This window comes from Chelonia mydas, chromosome 6 (assembly GCF_015237465.2).
Source record: "Chelonia mydas isolate rCheMyd1 chromosome 6, rCheMyd1.pri.v2, whole genome shotgun sequence".
In the NCBI taxonomy this organism is placed as follows: Eukaryota; Metazoa; Chordata; order Testudines; family Cheloniidae; genus Chelonia; species Chelonia mydas.
In genome coordinates, this window is record NC_051246.2 from 40126350 (window position 1) to 40141569 (window position 15220).

The 15220-nt window shown below is 48.8% G+C and overlaps 1 protein-coding gene across 4 annotated transcripts in view; it reads left to right on the top strand.

The window, feature by feature from the left end:
- The first annotated feature begins 2253 nt into the window (after positions 1–2253).
- The window catches only part of FAR1 (fatty acyl-CoA reductase 1), a 72370-nt gene continuing 59403 nt past the window's right edge, over positions 2254–15220 (top strand). Inside the window, exons 1-2 of one of the 4 annotated variants that reach the window (XM_043548901.1) lie at positions 2319–2406; positions 7085–7183. The gene's annotated coding sequence lies outside the window, so the exon portion shown is untranslated. Of the gene's footprint in view, positions 2407–7084; positions 7184–15220 lie in introns of those variants that run through there. The other 3 variants (XM_007058691.4, XM_037899854.2, XM_043548900.1) reach the window with 3 other exon arrangements.

Consider the following 15220-nt stretch of genomic DNA (forward strand, 5'->3'; position numbering starts at 1 on the left):
TGTTCTGTTGAAAAATTCCCTAGTGCTAAGCATCATAGAAAGGCCAATGAGGAAATTTAATAATACTCTCTTTAGAGCAAGGTTTGTATAGTGTGCAGTAAATAAGGCCCAAGATGACACACTGAACAATAAGAAGAAAACAAAATTTTTAATAGATAATAATTAGGTAAACCTGGAAGGAAGCAGGGTCCTGTTGGACAAAAATTGTAATCTGATCATGTAATTAAAGTTTGTATTACATTGCAAATGTGCTAGAGGGCCAAACTAAGGGTGCACAGAATGGATGGTCTGGTGGTGTTTGGATGTGGGTCCATGATGTGATCCACAGGGCCACGTTGCAGTAGAGAGAAGTGTTTTAATGGCCAATGGTATGTTGTGTGACATGATGGCAAGACCACAGTTCTGTAAAATAGAATAATGGTGCAAGAGGAGGTGGTGGACCCTTGGAGTTTACCAGAACAGTGGCTCCATCGTGCAGGGCTATGACATAATGGCAGGGTTATGATGAGGTGGCAGGCGGGCTGGGATTAGGGTTCCCAACTTTCTAGTTGCACAAAACCAAACACCTTCACCCTGCCCCACCCCTTCTCTGAGGCCCCATCCCCCACTCACTCCATACCCCGCTCCCTCTGTCACTCATTCTCCTCACCCTCACTCACTCGCTCATATTTACCGGGCTGGCTCAGGGGCTTGGGGTGCGGGAGGGGGTGAGGTCTCTGACTGGAAGTGTGGGATATGGGGTGGGGCCAGAAATTAGGAGTTCAGGGTGCAGGAGGGGGTTCCGGGTTGAGGCAGTGGGTTGGGATGCGAGAAGGGGTGAGGGCTCCGGCTGGTGGTGCGGGCTCTGGGGTGGGGCCAGGGATGAGGGGTTTGGGGTGTAGGAGGGGGCTCTGGGCTGGGGGGTGTAGTCGAGGGATTCAGAGTATGTGAGGGGGCTCCGGGCTGAGGCAGGGGGTTGGGGTGTGTGACGGGGGTGCGGGTTCCGGGATGGGGCCAGAAATGAGGGGATCAGGGTGTGGGAGGCGGCTCTGGACTGGGGGTACAGGCTTTGGTGTGGGGCCAGGGATAAGGACTTGGGATGCAGGAGGGGGATCAGGGCTGGGGCAAGGGGGTGGGGCATGGGAGAGGATCAGGAGTGCAGGTTCCGGCACCTCAAGCAGCTTACAGAAGCAGCAGCATGTCCCACCCTCCGGCTCCTACACAGAGGCGTGGCCAGGTGGCTCTGTGCGCTGACCTGTCCGCAGGCGCCGCCCCCACCGGCTGCGATTCCAGGCCAATGGGAGCTGCAGAACCGGCACTTGGGGTGATGGCAGCATGTGGAGCCCCCTGGCTCTCCCTCCGCATAGGAGCCAGACTAGGGACACGCTGCTGATTCCGGGAGTCGTGTGGAGCCCTGGGAGGCCGGGAGCCTGCCTTGTCCGGCTGCCACGGCGCCTGGACTTTTAACAGCCCAGTCAGCAGTGCTGACCCGAGCCGCCTGAGTCCCTTTTCGATCAGGCGTCCCGGTCAAAAACCCAACCCCCGGGCAACCCTAGCTGGGTCTGTGGTGTGAGTGGCCGGGCCGTGAAGTGGCGGTGGGAAGTTATATCGTGGCAGCCGGCGGGGCAGGATGGTGGGGGTGGCTGGGGTGGCGTTTGAGGACCCGGTGCCGGCGGGAGGGCTGCGTGCAATGGCAGGGTGACGGGTGGGGTACGAGCTGGGGAGAGGAGGCGCCTGGGGCTGTGGGGAGAGATGGCAGGGCCATGGTGCGAGGCTGGGTTGGGCAGCAGCGTGTGTGGCTGGCCCGGGAGGTTTTGCGGCACGTTGTGGCTCTGTGGCAGCAGGGGGCGGTTGGGGGGACGGGGCGCAATGCGGAACGGCGGCGGCGCTGGGGGAGCGGTAACGGCTGGGTCACCGGCGGGCGGGCAGGGGCGCTGTAGCACAGAGTGCGGGCGCCCGTCCCACGCAGCAGCAAAGCACGGGGGGGGGCTTCGGGCCAGGCTGTGACCGCTGCCCCGCAAGGGCAGGTCACGCGTCCGCTGGGCGACCGCTACTGGGCCACCCACGACGCCCCTCCCCCACGCCACGGCCCGTCGCTCGCTCCCCCGCCCGCCCTCTATTGGCATCTCAGCCCGCGAGCAGGTGCCTTGCTACCGGGTGGGGCCGGACGGATCCGAGAATCTACCAATCAGCGGCGCATTTCGCTCGGAGAGTGGCGTGAGCGGGAGCCAATAGGAAGGTGGATAGCACGTGCCGCGCAGCGGCCAATGATAGCGGCTCTTTCAGATCCGGTTGGGTTTCTGGGAAGTAGGCGGCCCGGGGCGGCAGGGGGAGAAGGGTTGGGCGGGGCTGGAAGTAGCTAGCTGCCGCTGGGCGCATCCGACGCGGAGGACGTCCAGGCTCAGCGGGGCCCGCGGCAGCACAACGGTACGGGGCGCCGCCGTGAGCGGGCCTGAGCGGGCGGGACCCCTGGTGCCTTCCTTGGGGGGAAGCGCTGAGCCCCACCCCCTCCCCCCCCGCTGCCGGGGGAGGGGGCTGTCTCCGGGCAGGGTAGTTGGGTGCGGTGTCAGGAGTGCCCGGGGGAGGGGCGTGTTGGGGGCTGGGTGCCGTGCCCGGGGGGAAGGGGAGGGGGAGGGGGAGGGAAGAGGTGCGGGGACTGCTCGGGTGGGTGTTTTGCGCGTGGGGGCGCTTCTGGCGCTGGGGGAGCACAGGGGGCAGCATCCCCAAGGAGTAACAGGGGCTGAGGCTGTCTCCGGTATAGGGGCGGTACTGGGGTTTTCTCTCTGACAGGAAGGGGATCAACACAGATTCCTCCTCAAATTGTGTGAGTTTTGTAGTTGCATTCATCATAATGCTATGGATGTGTTCGTCCTAGACCTTTAACTACCTTGTTTTAGGTATAAACTTTCTTGTGCTGTGTGGATTGATGGCTCTGTTCCGTATACTGTGACGCTGTAATGTTGCTGCATTTGCATATGTAGAACTACATGCCCTGATAGCCGTGGAATTCTTGCTGATGTTAAATGATTTATCCTAGCTTGTGCATTTCTTGGACTTCAGTCTCTTTTGGAAGGGGGATTTCGCCCCCCCCCCAATATCTCCTCCCAGTAGTCTTGTATATGAAAAGGGGTATTGCAAAGAGCAACACCCACTCTACCGTTAGTTCATCATGTACTTCCTACTATTTCCCCTACTCGTGCCTTCTTATTGGTTGGGCCTCCTTGCATGGAGTAAAATACCTTTCTTCCCTACAAAGCAGCTCTCTGCTCCCTGCCTGGCAACCACTTCTCAGAGGCATTCTGTCTCCCCCTCCTAGTGTAGCTTGCTGCTCTTCTCATAGCAGCATTAAAACAGCTATGAGGGAAGGGAAGCTGCTAGAAGTAGCGGCTACTAGATGGGAAACAGAGAGTAGCATTACAGAAAGGGACTACAGTCTCTCTTCCTGCAATACAAGAGTCTATGAGAGGATGGGGATTAAAACTGACCACTTCCTCATCTGAAGACTTTTCTGTCCAGTGGTTCCACAGAGTGGGGAAAGGTGTAGATGGGGTTATAATCCCCCTGATGCCCCAGGGCTTTAGGTTGCCATAGGTCAACAGCTGATGGAGGTGGAACTCTGACGTGCTGTATTGACAGCTAGCACTGAGTGGGAACAAAGGGGGACTTCCTTGCCTGAGGTCTGGTCATAGAGTTTAAGGCCAGATACTCAGGCTGACCACCTAGATATCATAGCTATCAGCACCCACATGCTAATTCCAACAATTGAAATTAAATTGAGGTATTACGGCCCACAGGGGACTAAACTATTACATGCCACAGGCAGAGAATAGGAGGGACCAAGTTGCATTGGTGCTGAACATCCCACAATGGTAGGGAAATAATTAAATGAGATGTACCCAGATAATACTGGCAAGTAGCACTGCAGAGGAAGGTAAAAAACCCCAAAGTCGCTGCCAGTTTGACCTGGGGAAAAATTCCTTCCTGATCCTGCATATTGTGATGAATTAGACCCTGAACATGTGAGTAAGACCCAGCCAGCCAAGCACCTGAGACAGCGAATGCTTGGTGCTACTTCAGGCTAACCGTCCTTGTTCAGTGTCCCATCTTCAGCTGTGGCTATCGCTGATACATCAGAGGAAGAGGATCAAACCTACCCCGTAAGATGTTTTGGGGGACATGAGCTTCTAGGAACATAAGGCATAAATCAGAAGTGACCCTCAGGGCTGTTGAGCATTGCCTCCTTCCATTACAAGCGGCTCTCCCATACAGTTGCACTCATTAATTTGTCCAGCTCTCTTTGGACAAATTAAAACTTAGGTCAACATAGCTATTGCAATCATGGGTGTGAGAATTCCACACCCGAGTGCTGTAGTTATGCCGATTTAACCCTCAGCATAAACGTAGTTAGGTTGACAGAAGAATATTTGTTGACATAGCTGTTACAACTCAAGGAGGTGGAGTTTCGGCAGTGACAGAAAATCCATTTCTATTGCTGTAGTCCAGGGGTTGGCAACCTTTTAGAAGTGGTGTTCCGAGTCTTCATTTATTCGCTTTAATTTAAGGTTTCATGTGCCAATAATACATTTTAATGTTTTTTAGAAGGTCTCTCTCTATAAGTCTATATATTGTATAACTAAACTATTGTATGTAAACAAGGTTTTCAAAATGTTTAAGAAGCTTCATTTAAAATTAAATTAAAATGCTGATCTTACGCTGCCAGCCCGCTGCTGGCCTGGGGTTCCGTTCACCTAGGCTGGCAGCAGGCTGAGCGGGGCCTGCGGGCAGGACCCTGGCTGGCAAGGGGCTGGTGGCCGGGACCCCAGATCGGCAGTGGGCTGAGTGGGGCTGGTGGCCGGGACCCCAGATCGGCAGTGGGCTGAGCCGCTCAGCCCGCTACCGCTCTGGGGTCCTGGCCCTGTCCACATAGAGTAGGTACCTACTTTCTCCCTGGTTCTAGCCATCCTCTTCCTCTCTCTGCACTGAGATGAGGGTGGGAGTGCGCTGAGAACAGGGCTGGGGGTGAAGGAGCAGGCTGGGGGTTGGGGTGAAGGATCTGGCCAGGAGCTAGAATGAGGGAGGGGGCAGGAGGTTTGCGTGTGGAGCAGTTACCTGGGCAGCTCCCATTTGGTGCGAAGGGTGCAGGTGGGAATGTGGAAGTGTGTGTGCAGGAGCTCCCATTTGATGCTCAGGGTGGGCGTGGGGATGCGGGGGATGCAAGAGTCAGGGCATGGGGTGTGTGGGGGAGGGTGCAGGGGTCAGGGTAGAGGGCTGGGGTGTGTGGGGGAGGGTGCAGGGGTCAGGGTAGAGGGCTGGGGTGTGGGGGGATGCAGGGGTCAGGGCAGTGGGCTGGGGTCGTGGGGGTGCTCCCAGCCCCCTGCCCTGAGCGGCTCATGGCAGGGGGCTGGAGGGGATATGCCAATTCCACCCCCTTCCCCAAGGTCCCCTGAGCAGAGAGGGTGCTGTGACTCTGATTTTCCCTCTCCCGCTCCATAGCAAGGGCTGTCAACTGATTGGCTGGAGGGAGGGAGAGAAGGAGGGGCAGGAACCCAGCATGCTGGGGGAAGAGGTGAGGGGGAGGGGAAAGCTTGCCTGCCCTGCTAGGAGAGAGCGGTGGGTGGGGGGCGGAGAAGAGTGGGCCAGGCCGGGCAGGATTTTTAATGGCACGCAGCATGCCATTAAAAATTGGCTCGTGTGCCGTCTTTGGCACGCGTGCCATAGGTTGCTGACCCCTGTTGTAGTCTGTGTCTACGTTCCAGAGTACAATGGCATAGCTATGGTGCCGTAGCTATGCTGCTGTAGTGCCCATGGTGTAGATGTGGCCGGAGGCTTGAAGAAGGTGCTGGCACCTATTATGTACAACATTTTAAAGCCTAGTTGCCTTTGTGCAATTGGTATCTTTTGGGTTTTTTTAATTGCACTTCATGTGAATCCCCTAATACATTAGAAGTTAATGGTGAACTCATAGTCATAGTAAGCTAGCATGAAACTGGTGAAACAGAATCTTTCTGAAACCTGAGCAGCATGAAATGCTTTGGTGAAAGGTTCATGTACGTATGCATGCTTAAGCATGTTAATATAACTATTAAAATAAGAGATTCTGGCATAAAATGTCATCTTAATCAGTGCTTTATTTCATTAATCTCTGCCATCGATCTTGTGTCTGAACTATGAATTCAGAGGGCTGAAGTAACATGCAGTGTTACTCTGTGTACTGCAATACCTGGTCATGAGCTTTAAGAGTGAGAAACCTTGTTACAATTCCTCCTTATGTTTGTTTGGTCTTTAATGGGGCTTTAACATATGCCACTTTTTTCCCCTCAAAAAGCTTTTGTACACATAGGAGAAACTGGTTTTCCAGTGATTAATAATTTTATGGGTTTTTTTAAGATTATAGAGCCAGATTGAGGCAGTCGGGAGAAAATTTATATATTTTTAGCGTTACTTTGAAAGGAACAGATGTCAAATTGATTTTTATTATTCTAATACTTAATTGTCATAAGTGATTGATACTTCAAGGTAAGTATAAACATAACTGTGATATTGGAACACATTGTAGCTGTTTAAATTTAAAACCATTTTCTCTAAAGAGGAAAAACCTTCCTGTCCCAATGCTAGTCATTTAGTATTGGGGAGTGATGGGGAGACGTGAACTTTGGGGGACAGTAATGGGTTTGGTTTTCTGGATGTATTCGTAAATTTTTCAAGCCCTAAGATGGTAAGGCCCGTTATCTTTGGTAAGCAGAGGCTGATACATGTCTTGTAAACTTGAGGTACCACCATTTACCTCTGTCTCCTGAAAAGGCAAAGGAGCACTCTGTTGCTCTCCCACTGCAGAGCTTCCTAGCTGTAGAGAGGGCATGTCTATCCCGTCTCTTGGCTGCTGTAAGCAGAGGGTGCTCTTTCATTTGCTGCTTTTCAGGCTCTGTTTTTTAGGCTTCTCTATGTGAATAATTCTAGTTCTTGATTCTGCTGCAGTTTAATAGCCTTTCTGAGCATCTGAAGTGTGAAACTGGCACTGTAAGAAGTAAGTTCTCCCCTATTGCAACTGCTGTTCAAAAATCTTACCCTCTCCTCTTTCCACTTCCCCATTCTGTTCCTCCTACAGTTTTTTGTTGCAATTCTTCCCCACCAGTTCATCACCAACAATTTCCCGCACTCCATTTCCTTTTATTGGTGGAGGAAGGCAGACCTGCACTTGAAAGAAGTAAGTTCTCCCCTATTGCAACTGCTGTTCAAATAGATTCCCTCTCCTTCCTGGGACTGCTGTTCTTGCCTCTGTCTGCAGCACTAGGAGGAGGTAGGAGCTGTTGAATGTCAGCTGCTGACTTAGGAGGTGGAGATAGGTGCTAAACCTCCTACCACCAGTTCCCCTTCATGATAAAGTAGTGGCTTTTGTACGCCAATCTGTCCCCACCCACCTAATGCCACTGGGGATACTGAGGTGTCATGTTCCTTCTCCAGATCTTAATTAATTTTACTTGTGATAGATCCCTGATGAGCAAGGCAGAAACTTGTTTGTTTGGCCTGCAGTTTGTCTCTCTCTGCTTGAGTGAAGTATGGTGGAAGTCTGAGAATTGTATGATTCTGGAGACTGCACAATGAATTAAAGTGTGATTTAACTGTGAAATATAACTCTCTAAAAGTGGCTTATGTGGTTCTAAGCTTGTCTACTCTATCTCAAGTATCCTCAGTTTACAAGTAGAAAGATCATAGGCTGATAGCCTGATTCTTAGATTAAAAAAAAAAAAGTCTGTTTGTTCTCGTGAAGCAACAGTAATATGTTCTGTAGACTTAATTAGGGGTTCACTTACATCTACGCCAGGGGTTCTCAAACTGGGGCTCGGGAGCCCTCAGGGGGTCATGGGGTTATTACTTGGGGGGTTGGGAGCTGTCAGCCTCCACCCCAAACCCCGCTTTGCCTCCAGCATTTATAATTGTGTTAAATATATTAAAAAGTGTTTTTAATTTATAAGGGGGGGGTCACACTCAGAGGCTTGCTGTGTGAAAGGGGTCACCAGTACAAAAGTTTGAGAACCACTGATCTATGCTAACCTACTGTTTACTTTGTGTTTTCACAAGTGTAACAATTTGGAAGTCAGTAAATAATCCATCCATTCACATGTAGAAATCAAATTTTACTGTCCACTAAGGTGTGTGGTATAAAAAAACAAACAAACAAAACCTTACATTAATTGCCAGGGTAAGCATGTTTGACTCTGAACACAAGGATCAACTCTGTTGAGTAAAAAGTTGCCATCTTCAGTCACTTTTTAGATTAGAATTGCTCTCTTAATCCCTGGCTATGTGGTCCTTGTTTAATCCATAACTTGTTTATTTTTTGTTAGGTTTACAACAAGCATACCACTTATCTGTAGTAAGTTTTTAGCACGTGAAGGACACCAGTCATCAAATGCTTTCTTCATGTGTACACTGTTTTGACATTTCTTGAGGAAGCAATCCCAAAAATTACCAGGGGAAAATGCCAGCACACAAATGACAAACTAAAAGTTTGAAAGCCTGATGCTTTTAGTTTTAAATGCTGTAATAAATAAGGGGTGAGGTGGGGGGGAACTCCTTTGATTGACACCCAGCCAGTTAGGTGTAAAATCCCTCTTGGTAGCTGTTCTTTACTTGCTTTACCTGTAAAGGATTAAAAAGTCCCCCAGGTAAACAAGAGAAAAAAGTGGGCACCTGACCAAAAGAGCCAATGAGAAGGTAGAACTTTTTAAAATGGGAAAAGAAACTTTCCCTTTGTCTGTTCTCTCTGAGCTGAAGGGTTAGAGTAGCCATGCTTTAAGCAGCTACGCCAGGTATGATTATAAGTCATCAGATCATGCCTAGAACTACTTAGAATCATAGAACATCAGGGTTGGAAGGGACTTCAGGAGGTCATCTAGTCCAAGCCCCTGCTCAAAGCAGGACCAATCCCCCGCTTATCTGAACTCCAGTGTGTAAGTAGATGAGAATGTTTAACTAGATGCGATTAGGGTTATTTCTTTTATTTCTTATTGGCTTGCGGATTCCTCTGTGCTAACCCCAGATGCGTTTGTTTGCTAGTAACCTTTAAGCAAGAGGTGGGCAAACTATGGCCCGCAGGACCCTCCTGCCCGGCCCCTGAGCTCCTGCCCCAGGAGGCTAGCCCCAGCCCCTCCTGCGCTGTTCCCCCTCCCCCGCAGCCTCAGCGCGCTGCGCTGCCGGCACAATACTCTGGGTGGCGGGGCTGCAGAGCTGCGGCCTGACCTGGTGCTCTGGGCGGTGGGGCTGTAGCGCCACCAGCCACTGGTGCTCCAGGCAGCGTGGTAGGGGGGCAGGGAGCAGTGGGGGTTGGATAGAGGGCAGGGGAGTTCGGGGTGGGGGTGTGGATAGGGTTTGGGGTGATCAGAGGGCGGGGAATGGGGGGGGTTGGATGGGGCAGGAGGTCCGGGAGGGGGAGGGGGGAGTCAGGAATGAGAGGGAGGATTGGATGGGGTGACAGGGGGCAGTCAGGGGTGGAGGTTCCGTTCCGGGGGTGGTCAGGGAACAGGGGGCGTTGAATGGGGAAGGAGTCCTGGGGGAGCTGTCAGAGGCCGAGAAGCTGGGGGGTCAGATAGGAGGCAGGGGCCGGGCCATGCCTGGCTCTTTGGGGAGACACAGCCTATACTACCCAGCCCTCTGTACAATTTTGGAAACCCGATGTGGCCCTCAGGCCAAAAAGTTTGCCCACCCCTGCTTTAAGCTGAACTAGAAAGCTATTTTGGGTGCTTGATTTTTGGAATTAGGCTTTTGCTTAATTTTAAAAGAGCAAGTTCCAGATGTGTATTCTTTCTTTTTGTTTTTAATAAAATTTACCTTTTTTAAGAGCAGGATTGGATTTTTGGTGTGTACTGAATATACATTAGGCATAATAGCAACAGTATAACACACCATAAAAGCTGTATCCTGGCTACCCAGGATGATGACTAATGGTGATGGTGAGGGGGCAGATGAGGAAGATATCTAAAACTTCAGGCTGCTCTGTAAGTATGTGGCTGCTCAGATCATTCTGTACTATGTTTACCTACCTTACTAGGTTGGAATGTTTTTAACTTTGCTAAGTGTGTTAATAAAACTATTACAATTACAGAAGGTTTTTCCTAGATGTGAGTGTTGTCATTGGTATGCACATTGGGGCTCCCCACTGAACAGTAATTCTGATAATGTTAGGTCTGATCTTGGGACAAGAACCTACCAACTTTCAGAAAGCTTAATTAGGAAAACAAAATCAGTAATATAATCAATATACAATATCTCACTATATCGGATAATAGTGAGTGGTTGTTGCTATGCACGACATGGGTTGACAAGATTACTATATTTTGGTTCTGTAAATTCCTCGGACGGCTTCTGAAAGAGCAGTGATTGGCTATTGCTCATGCTTCCCATGACTCTCTTGGGGAGAAACTGCCGGGTTTCATCTTTTTAAGCCTGTTTGTATTAGTGTAACTGAGACTGTTAGGGCAGACCACAATATTTTGGATTACAATACAATTAGTAGTGTGCTCTGAGCTACACATTCTCCTCAGCAAACCTAGAATTTATATGTCTTTTGCTCACCCAATGGCTGGTTTCATGTTCTTGAGTGCATTCCAGACTCGTGAGAGGTTGTCACCACCTGCCCTGTAAGCCTGGGTACCTTAGATGCTCTGCTGCTGTGGCTCACAGGCTAGACAGCCAGCAGACAAGCGTGCTGCAGTTTCCTGAATGTCTGTGTGCCTTGCAGCCCTGATTCAGCACTCTGACCCCAGCAGCTTGCCTAGACACAGTAGCCTTGCCCTGGTCTCCACCAGCCTTGGTTACTATTTGCAGGGTGACCCCAAGACACCCTTAGTCCTGAATTTCCCCAAAATCGTTTGCCCTTTGGTGTCCAGCCCTCTCCTGGGACACTCAGGGAAGACTAAGGTTTGTTGCTCCTTTTAAAGAGACAAAAGAACAGCAGCTTGTTGCTTTAACTGGAGTTAACAATCACTTCAATTCAGTCACATCATTGGGTTGGTTGGCTTAGATTAAAAGTAAAACAAGTGTATTAATAAAAAGAGAGGTTTAAATTACTTGAGGTACAAGGGATAAAGAAAAAATAGAAGCAAATAAAAGTAAAATATGCTTTCTAGTGGCTAAGGTCTGGTCTAAGCTAGAAAATTAGGTTAGTCTACTATGTTGGTCGGGGATGAAAAATTCACATCTCTGAGCAGCGTAGGTAAGCTGACCTAAATCCCAGTGTAGTTAGCTCTACGTTGGTGGAAGAATTCTTCTGTCGACCTAGTTGCCACCTCTTGGAGAGATGGATTACCTATGATGATGGGTGAATCCCTCAGGTTGGCCAAGGTAATGTCTATACTGAAGCTTTACAGTGGTGCAGATATGCCACTGTAGTGTTTTATATGTTGACAAGCCCTTAGGCTTAACTCAACAAGCGACACTTGAATCAAGGTAGATGTTATACCAATCTTTCTTCCCTGCCATGGCTGAGTTTCTCTCAGTCACGTGCTGGTTTCCCTTGACTTTGTTGGTGAAAGATCTGTGTGTATGTGGGTTTCTCACCTATATGCACTCCCCAGAGACTTCAACACTGTTGGTTGAAGGACCTATCTTTCTCAGCTTGCAAGAGCTCTGGCCCCATGTGTCGGTGCAGTGATAGGTGCCATGATGTTTTTGTCTCTCCTTATATCTTTGGATGACCTCATGCTTCTGTTCTCTTCCTGAGGACTTCCCTTCCCACTGCTACTTCATATGTAAATGGGGCTTTCATTGTTTGGATTCCATCATGCTTAACTTACAGAGGAGACAGTGGTCTTCCCTCCTGTCTGGGGGGAACGTGCGTGCATCTCTCCCTTTGTTTGGTCACAGATGTTAAAATGTAAAATTGGTGAGCATCCATGATTCCTTATATAATGTTAATACGTACTTTTTACAATGATATTAATCACTAGTGTCACCCATTTTCATATGCCCGTTTTAGGTACAGATTAGGACAGCAGTGAGTTGGGACATATTGGGCTGGTCAGGCCAGCTGAAACTCACTGCTACATACTAGGCAGTCCTTTGCCATCTGACACTGGGGTGCTCTTAAGGTCCCACCTGGCTGAAAACTATCTGGAATTAAATTCAGACAAGATGGAGAAGCTGATGGACTGACTGTAGAGGGATTAAAGGACAGCAGCAAGGGACATGTGAAAGCATAGCCCAAATGTGACTGATCACTTTGTTGTGAGGGTATGTTTGCTCTCTGTCTCAGTGGCTTGAAATGTCAGGGCTGGTCTACACACTCCTTGTGCCAGTTTAACTAAAATCACTTAAATATTAATTTAGTTGAATGAAGGCAAACTGCTTTGAGGACACGCTGAGATCAATTTACAACTGACCTATATTGAATTAGCATAATTTGTTTGTTAACTGACTTTAAGTGTGTCCACAAAGGGGGTTTTCCCCAGTTTAACTCAATGGATTTAAAAAATCAAACTTAATACCTTTTACCATATTCAAATGGTCCCGAGGCTGCATCGTTTTCAGAGGAAGACTTTGTCATAATTATTCCAACACTTTTCACCTTCTGACTAGGTTCCTGTAGTTTATTTTACATGGTACTACCCTACAAAGGTTCTCGGAAGCTTCAGCTAGTACAGTATGTGGCCACATGTTTGTCAAAAGGATAACGTGAATGTGGGTTTGTAGCACAGCTGGTTCAGGCTCTTCGTTGGCTACCAGACTGCACTTGAACACACACACAAGTACCACCAGCAGGGCTATACCTATCCAAAAGTGCCAGTGACAAAAGCCGTCTCACCCAGACCAACCTAACAGTGGCCCAAGTTTTTGAGGTCAGTGCGTTTGCAAGATGCAAATTTTATTATTGGGCAAAGTATGGGGGAAAAGATGGATAGGCAAGAAAAGAAGGTATGAAAACTGACGACAATGTGACCTTAATGGCACAGCCATAACTTTCAGTTAGATTTCATTTGCAGCAAGGGCACTGTGACGGGGTTCCTGGGATGCAGCCTGGACTGTGGGACCACTGAGCCCTCTGTCCCACCAACCTGGGCTGCCTCTCACACTGACGCTGTTGACGGGTTACAAACTTGTGGCAAGTACTGCACTTATAGAGACACCCACAGGCAGAGACACACCCAACTGAATGACGTGAATGCTTCTCCCAGCCACTCATGAACCAACAGTAGTGAGGCTCCAGTCAGTTCTCTCCAGCTCCCCAGTCTTGCACCCCAGAACTGTTCCATCTTGTACTGGTCAGAAACCTGACCAGTGTCAGTTCGTTATCTAGTCTGTTCCTTCTCAATGTGGAGGGGACACACACTTGCCTTTGTAAACTGAGCTGAGATTTCCTTAGCACTTCAACAAATACGCACTGTTTTAGGTAAAATTTAAAACTGATTTATTAACTACAGAAAGATATATAGGTTTTAAGTGATTATAAGTAGTAAGCATAGAGATCAAAGTTGGTTACCTAAGAAATAAAATAAATTCAGTATAAGTTCTATAGACTAAACAGGATTTGAATCAAGCAGTGTTTCACTCTGACTGATGGCATAGTTCAGTGGTGGGCAACCTGCAGACTGTCCGCAGACACAGTCCTCCTGCAGCTCCCAGTGGCCACGGTTTGCCAGCTCCTATTGGCCAGGAACAGCAAACTGTGGCTACTGGGAGCTGCAGGGGGCCATGCCTGTGGACGGTCAACGTCAGCAAAATGTCTCACAGCCTGCAATCAGATTATCGTGATGGGCCCACAGGTTGCCCGCTACTGGTATAGTTCCTCAATACACAGGTTGGAATTGCCTTCCAGCCCGGATCACGCTCCCCAGTTCAAAGTCTTTATCCTCCAGATGTTTCTTCCATGTGTTGAGTTGTTGGGGGAGGGGAATGAGGCCAAGTCATGATGTCACTTCCCCTCTTTATAGTATCTTCCAGCTTGCTGGAGAGATCTATGCTTGTGGCATAGGTTTCCTCCCCCATTGGTTAAGCATTCTCCATTGTCTACGTGCTCTCTCTGAGAAGTCTTTTGGGATGGCTATTGGGAAAACGGATTCCTTTTAATGGGCCATTAGCACGTCTGGGTATTCAATTGTTGTACCTGAAAGGCTGATTGTGGGTGTTCCCAACCTTCCAACATAGTTCAGTAACACACGTACAGCATAACTTCACATACAATGATAGCACATACAATCCAACAGGACATTAGTGTTCGATAGATCAAGACTTTTTTGAATACCTCACAGGGCATACTTTGTACAAAGCATATCATGATTATATGATAGTGGTGAACATGGGGGTTCCAGGGTGCTGCCTTGAGGTACAGAATGCCACAGGCACTTCCAACTTTCACATAAAAGTTAACATGGGGTATATAATTGAACATTGAGCAAGGAGTTCTGACCCCATCTCAGCTAATGAATTATTGTGTGGTTTGTCTGTCATGATGAACCTTTAAGGAAGTTAAAGGATTATTCCCCTGGTCTTCAGACCTAGATCTGCAGTGTTATGATGCCAAAAGGATTACAAGTACTGCTCCTGGGGGAATTCTGCATCACTGTGCATGTGCAGAATTCACTTCCCCTGCAGATTTCTTTGCTTCCCCGCAGAAAAATGACTTCTGATGGGGAAGCAAAGAGAAACCTCCAGTAGTCGCGCGCCCCTTCCTGGAAGCCCTGGCAGGTTGGTTTGGGCATCAGGCATGTGGGGCTGGGCAGTTGTGTGTGAGAGAGAGACATTCTGTCCCTCTTGCATGCTGTTGCAGTGTGCTCAGCATGGAGGGGCAGGGCTTTGGGGTTGCGCAGGCTCTGATCACTCATGCAGAGCAGAATGTAGCAGCCTGCCTGCTTAGTGAATTGTTTAATGAATTGTTCCCATTGTCTTTGTGAATCCCCTGGAGTATAAAACAGGTGTAAAAGTTTTAACGCTCCTTTACATTGCCAAAGTGGTGTAAAGGCATCTTATTGTGAGGACAGTATGGCTTATAAATGCTTATGGTGCTTTAGTGATTAGAACTGGTCTAAATTTTTGGACTGAACACATTTTCTATCAAAATATGCTCCATGAACAGTTTGCTACTGACCTTTCTGGAGATGAGCAGTAGCCAATATAAATTGTGAGTTTGATTCACCAGCCCTCACTTGCTGTTCAGTTGCCTATGATGTAACACTGAGCATATGGCTTCATATATTTGTTGACTAATAACTAGAAATAAAGGTTCAAGCCTAGCTACATTATTAGACAA